Source organism: Capra hircus (genome assembly GCF_001704415.2).
Source record: "Capra hircus breed San Clemente chromosome X unlocalized genomic scaffold, ASM170441v1, whole genome shotgun sequence".
Classification (NCBI taxonomy): domain Eukaryota; kingdom Metazoa; phylum Chordata; class Mammalia; order Artiodactyla; family Bovidae; genus Capra; species Capra hircus.
Window position 1 is genome coordinate 39,582,306 of NW_017189516.1, and position 12,391 is coordinate 39,594,696.

At 39.3% G+C, this 12,391-nt stretch overlaps 1 pseudogene across 1 annotated transcript; it reads right to left on the reverse strand.

The window, feature by feature from the left end:
- Positions 1-360: 360 nt before the first annotated feature.
- Positions 361-794, reverse strand: LOC102174201 (annotated as a pseudogene). The gene has a single exon (XR_001917529.1). The product of XR_001917529.1 is annotated as a 40S ribosomal protein S26-like (transcript).
- Positions 795-12,391: the final 11,597 nt, after the last annotated feature.

The following is a 12,391-nucleotide window of genomic DNA, read 5'->3' on the forward strand; positions in this document are numbered from 1 at the left end:
AGAAAGATGAAGGCTGGGTGATTAGCTCAGCAGCAGACCAAGGTAGGCATGTAAACTTGACCTGAGGTTAAGGACCTGAATACAGATCCCCTTATGCAAGTTGTGGACGTTTATTAAAGTCTTCATGTTGCCACAAGAGGAATGCATACCTTAGCCTAAGTGACTTCCTGATGCACTCCTCACTCTGCTAGTTTCCTCCCCATTTTAAAGACACCAACTTAAACCATTTGCCAGGCTGAATTAATCAAACACAGATGCCCTAATTCCTCACCCCCACCCCTAAGCTACGCAAACTGGGGAGACCAAATGTACACAACCCCCGCTCCATCTGGCAACATATATTCAACATGCTACATAAAGTATAATTTCCATTTTATTGTCTTTTCAGAGACACCAATATTTCTTCAGTCTTTAAGGACTTGGATCCTTACATGGGCTTTGGTGGAGGACGTGGGGCAGCACCCGCAGGTCTAAATCGGGGTGGAGGTGTTCGGTCCTTACGAGCTTCCCGAGAGTGATTCCTGACTACCTTGCTGTGAATGGCACAACTCACACAGTAATGTAGTTTCACATACAGCTTGGGAAGCACGTAGGCGTCGAAAACACTCGCTTCAGAAATGTCCCTGACGGCTGCCGCCTCTACGATGTTCCAAATGACGAACTTCTTAATGGCCTTATCCTTGGGCACTCATCAGGCACAGTCGGTGCAGCGAATAGGCTGCACGTGGCCACGGTCCTTTTTGGCACGACCGTTGTTCCTTCTTTTCTTGGTCATCTTGGAAGCGCCGAGGCGAGAGAGCTCTCATTAAGGTTTTTTTAGAATTTTAAAATTATCTCTACAGGACAAAAATTTCATCAGTATAATTCTTTGACTTTTTTAAACTTTTTCATTTAAGATAATTATAGATTCACATTCAATTGTAAGAACGATTACTAATATAATAAGGTCCCCTGTATCAGTTTCCACCAATGGTGGTATCTTACAAATCTACAGTACAATATCAGAATCACAGTACTGACATTGGTACAGTCAAAATTTGAGCATTTCCATCATCACTAGGGTCCTTCACGCTTCCCTTTGGCTCTCACACATACTTCCTCCCTGAATCTGCACTCATCCCTACCCTCTGGCAGGAACTAGTCTGTTCTCCACTTCAATAATTTTGTCATTTCAATAATGTTATATAAGTTAACTATTATAGAATGTAACATTGGGATTGACCTTTTTTCCCTAAGCTAATTCAATGGAGATCCATGTAAGTTGTTGCATATATTCATAGTTTGTTCCTTTAAATTACTGAGTGGTTCATGACTTAGACTTACCATAATTTGCTCAACCATTAGTAATTGAAGGATATTTGGATTATTTCAAGTTTTGGACTATTATGAATAAGGCATCTGTGTAGATTTTTGAGTAAATATAAGTTTTCATGTCTCTGGGATAAATGCCCAACAGTGTAATTGCTGATTCCAATGATTGTTGCCTGTTTAATTTTATAGAAAGTTACCAAACTATTTTTCAGAGTGACTGTACCATTTTACATTTCTACTAGTTATGTATAAGTGACCCAGTTTCTCTGTATACTCTTCAATATTTGGTGTTATCACTTTATTTTAATCATCTGATAAGTGTGTAGTGAAATCTCATTGTAGTTTTTCATTTGCGTTTCCTTAATGGCTCATAGGAAGATCCCCTGGAGAAGGAAATGGCAAACCACTCCAGTATTCTTGCCTAGGAAATCCCATGGACAGAGGAGCCTGGCGGGCTACAGTCCATAGGATGCAGAGCCAGATACCATTGAAGTGACTTAGCATGCAGATGGCTCAGTGATGCTCAGTGTGCTCAACGGCACAATGACTCATGATGTTGAACAACTTTTTCACCATCTGTATATTGTCTTCCTCTTCAAAGAAATGTCTCTTCATATCTTCTCAGTGTCTAATCAGCTTTGCTGGACTGGTAAGTTTTCAGAGTTCCTCACATATTCTAGATACTAGTTCCTTGTCAGCTATGTGGTTTGCAGATATTTTCCTCCCATTTATAGCTGGTGGTTTCAACTCTTTCACAGGGTAAATTTTTAAATTTGGCTAAGGCCCAATTTATCAATTTTACTTTTATTGATAGTGCTTTTGGTATCAAATCTGAGAACCTGTTGCCTATTCCAAGATCCAGAAGATTTTATCCTTGTTCTAAAAGCTTAATAGTTTTATGTTTTACATTCATATCTGTGATCCATTTGAGTTAATTTTTATAATATGTGTGGTTGAGGTCAAGGTTATTTATTTATTTTGCTACAGATATCCTGCTGTTCCTGCATCATTTGTTGAGAAGGCTATCCTTCCTCCATTAAAATTCCTTTTGCACTTTCGTAAAAAGTCAGCAAGATTTAATATCAGGTAGAAGGCTCCCTGAGCCACCTTTTGTTACTAGATTGGGAGTTAAGAAATGCTGGGCCTGGGTTGCCTTCATATGTTGGGGGATGGGAATAAGACACCCACCCTGCCACTGTCTTGTTCCTGCATTCTCTAATTTTCCTTCCTCTTCTCACCTGTCAGTGTTCCTCTTTGGTTGTCTCTTACATTTTCCCAGTGTTTATAAGTATACTTAACAGAAAGAGTAGGGGAAAATGAGTCTATGTCATTTTGCCAAGACCAGAAGTTCATCTCTGGTTTTTTAATTAAATTTTTCTGCTTTGTCCTCAGTGAGAATATACTGGAAATCCTTAATTGAGTAGTGTTCAGTATAATATAAGGTACATATGTAATTCTAAATTTTCTAATAGCCACAATAAAAAACAGAAGGAAGTGAAATTATTTTTTAATTATACATTTTATTGAAATTAATATATTCTAAATATTGTTATTTCAGCACGAACTCAGTATAAAATTATTAATGAGCTATTTTACTTTTTTTCTTACTAAGTTTTCAAAATTTGGCCTTTCTCTCACCAACAGGTCTCAATTTGAGTGTTTAGTCTTCATCAGAAAACTTGATCTATATTTAGACTTGATAAAATTTATCCAAGTTGTTCCAAAATAGTTTGGTTCCAATGAAGTTTCCCAGGATCTGAGTCAAATACTAGTTTTAAATTTTAACATAAATTTAGTAAAATTGAATAAAATTGAAGCGTTAGTTCCTCAGTCACATGTGTGATTCATGTGACTAAATGTCACAAATTGGACAGCAGCACAAATTTAATGTATCTTCTATCTCAGTTTTTATCTCCTTTTTTCTTCTCCTAGTTGAGGGGATCAATCACTACTAAACCCTCACATTTGTAATGAGGCTTCCAGGAGGATAAATTTCCCATATTCTCTCTGTCCTCATACTTAGTTCTCCTGCCATTATTCTCCATAGACTGAATTAAACTGAAAGCCAGAGAGGCTAGGAAGCAGAGCACTGAAATTAGCTTCTTCAGCCTATGATCAAGACAGAAGAGTGAAGAGTAGCTCTGAAAAGTCACAGCATTATCAGTAATGACAAATGTTTGAGTATACAACACCATTATGAGTGTGTTAAGTCACTTCAGTTGTGTCTGACTCTTTGAGACCCTATGGACTGTAGTCCCCCAGGCTCTCTCATCCATGGGATTCTCCAGGCAAGAATACTGGAGTGGGTTGCTGTGCCCTCCTCCAGGGGATCTTTTATTTAAATATATAAATGATTAAATTTATCTGTTGATTACATTTACTGGATATCAGTACACTGGTCACAGATGACAGGATACTATATGTAGAAAATCCTAAAGATGCCACCAGAAAACTGCTAGAGCTAATCAGTGAATCTGGTAAAGTTGCAGGATACAAAATTAATGTACAGAAATCTCTTGCATTCCTATATCCTAACAATGAAAGATCATAAGTATAAATTAAGGAAAGAATCCCATTTACCATTGCAACAAAAAAGAATAAAATACCTAGGAATTAACCTACCTAAGGATGGAAAAGACTTATGAAGGGTTAATGCAGCCATAATAGGGAAAGTGGAGATGTGCCTGCAGGCGGGGCTCCCTGCGTGGGCTGAACGTGCTTGCAAGCGAGGCATTCTGCCAAGGAGTCTGGACACAGCCTTGAGTTTAATGGTCCCTTGCAAATGAGGGAACATTCCCTTCTTGTGATAAGAAGAAGGAGGAAGGCTCTGGACAGACTCTGCAGTAAGCAGAAATTTCACTCCCTTTTGCTGTACGATAACATTTATGCACATGCACTATACTGAAAAGGCTTGGTCATACTGTCTGGAATTCTGCCCAGGGGGGCTATATAAAAGTAAACCGCAAGCCTGCTTGCTTGCGCAGTTATTATTTTTCCTCTGGCCAGAGTGGTGTGTGTCTCTTGTGTATGTCTTGCCTTTTATGTCATTTCACTCGTAATCTCCAACATCTGGCGCCCAACATGGGGCTCGAGTAAAACCAAATGGGTGAGTAACCCCGGGGGAATTTTAAATCCATAGCAGGGGAACTTTTGGGAAAATCATGGGGAATTCCTCACCCTAGCAGGGGAACTTTCAGAAAATCATGGGGAATTCCTCATGATCATTACGGACACAGTACATGGAGTTAGTCAAAGGATTTCTCCACTCCATAGGCGTTAAGGTCTCAACTGGTCGATTGAGTGAGCTCTTTCACTTGATGGAGAAATATTGCCATTGGCTTCAATATCAAACTAAGTTACAGTTAAATTTGAAGGAATGGAAAATAATTCAAAAAGAATTGAGAAAGCAACATTAGAAGGGTAATGTGATCCTTTTGAAGTTATGGACTTTATGTAATGCTATAACACAGGCTTTGACTTTGCTATCTACTGATAATGAGACTAAATCTAATGCTTCAATGAAGGAAGAGACAATTTATGAGGATGTGCCAAATGTTGGTGGGGTTTCTGCATTGCCTGAAGGTAAGGATACAAGTAAGCTTCCTTCTGGAAATGGTGAAACATCTGATAGTTCAGAATCAGATTCAGAGGCTTCTTCAGTTTCGTCAGAGGAGGGTAAGGAGATTAAAGAAATGATCCATGTATTCCAGGAATGGTGGAGATCCCATAGGGAGGAGAGGAAATCTGCGCCTTCTGCTCCTCCTTATGCTTCTGTATTCCCCACTGTGGTTAATCAGCCCGATGTGGGCAGGGAACATTGTCGGTTCTCCTTTCCTTTGTCTATGCTTCATGATGATTACTTACCTGCTCCCCCTAGTGGTCTTATCGATCCTCCAAAATTATTTCCCATCCAGAGACAGCAAAATGACAATGTGATAAATATTCAATACACTCCTTTGGAATATAAATTTTTTAAAGATCTTAAAGCTGCAGTAGCGCAATACAGTCCTCAATCTCCCTTTGTTTTGGCTATGCTGGAATCATTGGGAAAAGGCAAATTAATCATTCCATTAGATTGGGAATCTATTGCCCAAGCTGTCTTGGAGGGTTCTCAGTGGTTGCAACTTCGTAGCTGGTGGGAAGAAGAAGCTAGAAAGCAGGCTCGGATTAATGAAGGACAGAATCCCCCTGGTCCTCTTGAGGATAAGTTAATGGGAGAGGGCCATTATCAGGCTTTAAGAGAACAGGCTCAGTACTCTGATCAGGACTTACAATAAGTCCGCCAGGTCTTTTTACAAGCATGGCTTCGTGTGGTGCCTACTGGCCACGCCCAGACCTCCTTTGTTAAAACAATGCAAGGCCCCAATAAGCCATATACTGATTTTCTAGCAAGATTGAGAGTAGCTGTGGAATGAGCTGTAGGGAGGGATGAAATTTCAGAGATATTATTACAAACTTTGGCATTTGAAAATGCAAATACTGAATGCAAACGTATACTGGGACCATTAAAAGGACAGGGTGCATCTATAGCTGAATATATCAGAGCCTGCTCTGGAGTAGGAAGAACAGAGCATCAAGCTAATGTCTTTGCTACAGCCTTGGCCAAAGCTATGAAACCACAAAAGGGAGGTAACTGCTTCCATTGTGGAAGATCTGGTCATATGAGAAGAGAATGTCAGAAATTAAAAGCTGATCAAGGTGCAATTCCTAAAGACAGATCTTTTGCTGGGAGGAATAAGACTCCTCCCAGACCTTGCCATCAATGGGGGAAGGGGCTTCATTGGGCTAATGGGTGCAAATCTAAAACAGACAAAATGGGCAACCCAATACAGGGAAACTATCTTGCGGGCCTAAGTCCTTGGGGCCCAGGAACAATACCGGGGACTTTTCCTCCCTGTCCTCCTGCCATCCTGCATACCCCAACCCTGTTCCCTCCCAGCAACAGTTACCAGTCAATGCATCATTAAAAGGACCTCAAATGATGATTTCAGACTTGCGGTCTGCTACTTCAGGGAATGCTACTACTGATTTGCCACTAGCTGAGAATGTTCTTTTGTCACCAGGAAGAGGCATTTACAAATTAAAAACAAATGTATTTGGACCACTGCCTAAAGGCACCTTTGGCTTAATATTAGGCCGTAGCAGTGCGGCTTTGAGAGGTCTAACCATAATTCCTGGGGTAATAGACTCCGACTATGTTGGGGAAATTTTGATTATGGTTTCTACTTCTACCACGCTTTCATTGTTAGCTGGGGAACATATTGCTCAAATACTTCTCCTACCTTATCATCCCTTTTTGGCTCTTCCTAATGAATGAACAGGAGGATTTGGAAGTACTGGGCGACATATATTTTGGGAAATACTTATCAAGGATTCTCGCCCTGTTCTCTCCTTGATTATACAAGGAAAAAACTTTGAGGGACTAATAAATACAGGGGTAAATGTTTCAGTTATTTCTTCTCAACAATGGCCCCAAGATTAGAAAAGAAGAAAAAAGCCCTCTAATGCTGACGGGACTGGGCTCTATGGAAGAGTACCCATCCCCTGCAATGTCAATTCCATAATGGAAGATCAGTGTCTGTTACCTTTTATATTGTAAACATACCTATTAATATTTGGGGAAGAGATCTTCTCTCTCCTTTGGGGGCTTTTGTAACCATTCCACTGGAAAACTAATAGCCACTGCTCAAATTCCTCGAGCACTCCCATTAAAATGGTTAACTAATACTCCAAAATGGGTTGAGCAGTGGCCATTACCACAAATGAAGCTCGAGGCGTTAGAACAACTAGTACAAGAACAACTCCAACTTGGTCATATAGAGCCCTCTACCTCTCCCTGGAATTCTCCTGTTTTTGTTATAAAAAAGAAATCTGGAAAATGGAGAATGTTAACTGATTTATGAGAAGTTAATAAATGTATTGAACCTATGGGAGCATTGCATTTGGGACTCCCCTCTCCAGCTCTTATTCCTCAGAATTGGTCCTTAATGGTGCTAGATCTTAAGGACTGTTTTTTTGCCATTCCCCTACAATTGCAAGATACAGATGAATTTGCTTTTACAATTCCTGTTCTTAATCATGCTCAGCCTGTTAAGAGTTATCAATGGACAGTCTTACCACAGGGAATGACAAATAGTCCTACTTTATGTCAAGAATTCATAGCTCGCTCTTTACAATCCCTCCATCAAGAATACCCCAATTATATTCTATATCATTATATGGATGATCTCCTATTAGCAGCTCCTAGTATTGCTGAACGTGATGAATTCCTTCTAAAAGTACAGGAGGCTTTAAGACTACAATTTGCAAATAGCCCCAGAAAAAATTCAAAAAGACTTTCCTATTTCGTATTTAGGAACGGTATTGGAACAACATAGAATAAGGCCCCAAAAGTTGCAAATCAGAAGAGACCACCTCAAAACTTTAAATGATTTTCAAAAGTTATTGGGAGATATCAATTGGCTACGCCCGGTACTTGGGATTCCTACTTATCAATTACGACATTTGTTTTCTACTTTAGAGGGAGATACAGCTCTGGATAGCCCCCGAACTTTAACCCCATTGGCTTTACAGGAACTTCAATTTGTTGAGCAACAACCAAATGATGGTTTTTTGACTTACTTACATGCGTCTCAACCTATTTCGTTTATAATATTTCATACCCCTTATTCTCCATCTGGTGTAATTGCTCAAGAAAAAGGATTAATAGAATGGGTTTTCTTACCTAACAGCTTTTCCAAAAAATTGACTACATATATGGATAAATTAGCCTTCCTTATATGGAAAGGTCGCCACCGTATTTTACAACTGTCAGGATATGAACCATACCAGATTGTTACTCAATTAACAACTGCTCAAATATCTCAATGTTTACAATTAAATGAAAACTGGCAAATTTCTCTTGCCTCATTTCCTGGTTCGTTTTCTAATCATTATCTGTCATCTAAATTGATTGATTTTCTCTGGACTAACTCTATGATATCTCAATCCCCAATTTCAGATGTTCCAGTTAAGGGACCCACTATTTTTACAGATGCAAATAAAAATAGTGCTGGATATTGGACCTCGGAAAGTTCTCAGGTTCTTCCCCACTCATTTTCTTCTGTACAGCCCACTGAGTTGTGGGTTATCTATTTAGTTTTGCAAGATTTTCCCCAAATTCCTATTAACATTGTTTCAGATTCTCGATATGCTGTTCTCTCTTGCTTACAGCTTCCCCATGTCTCCCTTCCACTGACCCTTAAAACAGCTATTGATAAATTGTTTTACCAAGTACAACAATTGCTCTTGCAACGTTCAGAATTAATTTTCCTTACTCACATTCGTGCACATTCCGCCCTTCCTGGACCCTTATCATTCAGAAATGCTACAAGTGATGCCTTACTTTATCCAATAGAAGCAGCAAAACAAGAACATCTCTTACAGCATACCAATTCCAAAGGGTTACAAAAATCTCATGCTATTACTCGAAAATAAGCTCAAAATATTGTTCATTCTTGTTCCATATGTGCACCCTTTGCTTTACCATTTACCTCACCAGGTGTCAACGTAAGAGGACAACAAGCAAATCAAATATGGCAAATGGATGTAATTTACATTTCTTCTTTCGGACAACAAAAAATATGTGCATCATACTATAGATACATATACACATTTTCAATGGGCCACTGCCTTACATTCTGAAAAGGCTGACGCTGTTATTACTCATGCGTTATCTTGTTTTGCAGTTATGGGATTACCAATTGAATTGAAAACTGATAATGCACCTGCCTACCAATCCGCGAAATTAGCTCACTTTTTATCCCAATATCATATAACTCATACTTTTGGTATTCCTTATAATAGTCAAGGGCAAGCTATCATTGAAAGAGCTAATCGTACCTTGCATGAATATCTTGAAAAAATAAAAAAGGGGGAACAGGAGAGATTTATGAAACCTAAAGACATTTTGAATAAAACCTTACTTACCCTAAATTTTTTGAATATTTGGAGCAAGGGAAATCTATCAGCATCAGAGTTGCATTTTCAAGGGAAAGAAAAAGACAAGATCTTGACTATGCCTATTTGGTATAAAGATAAAGAGAAAGGCTGGATCCCAGCATCATTAATATATCTGGGACAAGGGTATGTTTTCATTTCTGTTAATAATTACAGGTTTTGGACCCCAGCGAGATTAATCAAAATCAACAATGGCTGATCCCTTTGTTCAAAAATTCGAAGAGCTTACTATGCAAAGAAGTTTTACTTTTCGTACAAGGGAAGCAACACCTCCTACGTGGGGTCAAATGAAGAAGTTGACCCAGGAAGCAGAAAAAATGTTAATGAAAGTGGGACAACCTCTGAATCCTACCAATCTTTTGCTTGCCATGATGGCGGTGGTGACATGTCAGGTAATCGGTGTATTGGCAAGTAATCATACATATTGGGCATATATACCTAATCCTCATTAGTAAGAGTAGTTTCCTGGGGGGAGCCAGAAGTGCAGGTATGCACTAATGAGACTGCCTTCTTTCCCCAACCAGCTTGCGGGGGAATAGAACAACTATCTCATCATAAACAACAATATAATAATAGTAATTTGACTATTGCAGTGGAAGGTATTCCTTTGTGCTTAGGAGGACACCCCTTGTCTGTCCACCAAGGAACATTCTCATCATTCCTATAATACATGGGGGGTAAAGTACAATAATTACCATTTTGCTACTTTTACTGTGCTTGTTTCCACCAGGGGCTTTAACACCTCGACAGAACCGATAGACATTCATAATGGAATACATATGTCACTATGTCCTGTTAACTTTTTTGCTCCTTCTCTAGAATCTTTGGAATGGGAACGTTGCCGAGGTCATTGACCCTTTAAAGTCATGAATTATTCTGGGTCTATCATTGTAGATTGGAGTCCAGATCATGGGCAATTCTTAGAAAAATGGTCAAATAAATCTCTTAGGTGGCATCGTGCAAATGGCACTTTGATGGGCAATGGAAATGAAACAATTAAATGGCAGCAATTTGCACTTGTCCCTCCTCAATTACAATTGCAGGGATATCCACACATTCAAGGGGATATTTGGAAACTGTGGGCAGTTTCCGATAATCTCACTGTCTGGTCAGGAAACTATACTTTGGATAGTGGCAACTCTTTGGGTCCATTTCATGTTAATTTACACATTAATAAATCTTATTCCACAATGGCATGTGTAAAATATCCTTTTGCATTGTTATATGGGAATTGGACCTGGAATGATACTGTGTGGTCTGTGTCATGTGATTATTGTAATCTAACTCAATGTGTAAATCAGTCTTGGTGGGAAGAATTTGAAAGACGAGCCTGTAACTCCAATTTTTCGTTAGTAATTATTAAAGCTCGGACAGAAGTATGGTTGCCTATAAATCTGACTAGGCCATGGTCAGATTCTTTTGCTGTTTCTCATCTAGTAACCGCTGTACAGACTTTGCTACATCAATCTCGACGTATGCTTGGTATGATCATTGCTTCGATTCTAGCAGTTGCGTCAGTAACTGCAACAGCAGCGGTGGCAAGCCTCATGTTACACCAAGGAATTCAAACAGCTGATTTTGTTCAGGACTGGCATAAAGACTCTCATTTGTTATGGCAGCAACAGCGAGATTTGGATGCACAACTTGCTACCGACGTGCTCAATCTTCAACACACCGTTTCCTGGCTTGGAGATCAATTAGCTGTTTTATCTACACGAAGTGTGTTGAAATGTGATTGGAATTCTTCTCAGTTTTGTATAACACCTGTACCATTTAACATGAGTGAGGGATGGGAAAGAGTAAAACGATCTTTGACTGGACATCAAAATCTCACTACGGAGATTATGGACCTGGAACGACAAATTTTGTCTACTTTTAGCAGAACATTGCCTGACATTGCAGGGTCTGATTTGTTGAAAAGTCTTCAAGAAGGATTGAATAACTTAAATCCATTAGGACATGTATCCACACTAATTGGGACTACCTTTGGGAACACTGTGTTTATATTACTTTTATGTTGTGTTGCTTTTCTAGTCTTCCAGCGACGGCGGAAAAGGAAACAACTAAAGCGCAAAGCAGAGAAGATCCAGACCATGCTACAATTTATTAAAGCAAATACAAAGGGGGAGATGAAGGGTTAATACAGCCACAATAGGGAAAGTGGAGATGTGCCCGCAGGCAGGGCTCTCTGCGTGGGCTGAACGTGCTTGCAAGCGAGGCATTCTGCCAAGGAGTCTGGACACAGCCTTGAGTTTAATGGTCCCTTGCAAATGAGGGAACATTCCCTTCTTGTGATAAGAAGAAGGAGGAAGGCTCTGGACAGACTCTGCAGTAAGCAGAAATTTCACTCCCTTTTGCTGTACGATAACATTTATGCACATGTGCTATACTGAAAAGGCTTGGTCATACTGTCTGGAATTCTGCCCAGGGGGGCTATATAAAAGTAAACCGCAAGCCCTGCTTGCTTGCGCAGTTATTATTTTTCCTCTGGCCAGAGTGGTGTGTGTCTCTTGTGTGTGTCTTGTCTTTTATGTCATTTCATTCGTAATCTCCAACAGACTTATATTCAGAAAACTATAAAACATTGATGAAACAAAGATGACACAAAAAGATGGAGAGATATAACATGTTCTTAGATTGAAAGAATCTATATTGTGAGACTATACTACCCAAAACAATCTACAGATTCAATGCAATCCCTATCAAATTACTAATGGCATTTTCCACAAAATTAGAACAAAATATTTCACAATTTGTATGGAAACACAAAAGACCCCAAGTAGCCAAAGCAATCTTGAAAAAGAAAAGTAAAGCTGGAGGAATCAGGCTCCCTGACTTCAGACTATACTACAAAGCTACAGTCATCAAGGCAGTTTGGTACTGGCATAAAAACAGAAATAAAGATCAATGGTACAGGACAGAAAGCCCAGAGACGAACTCATGCACCTATGTCTACCTAATTTATGACAAAGGACACAAGAATATACAGTGGAGAAAAGACAGTCTCTTCAATAAGTAGTATTGGGAAAACTGGTCAGCTACACGTAAAAGAATGAAATTAGAACACTACCTAAAAACTATA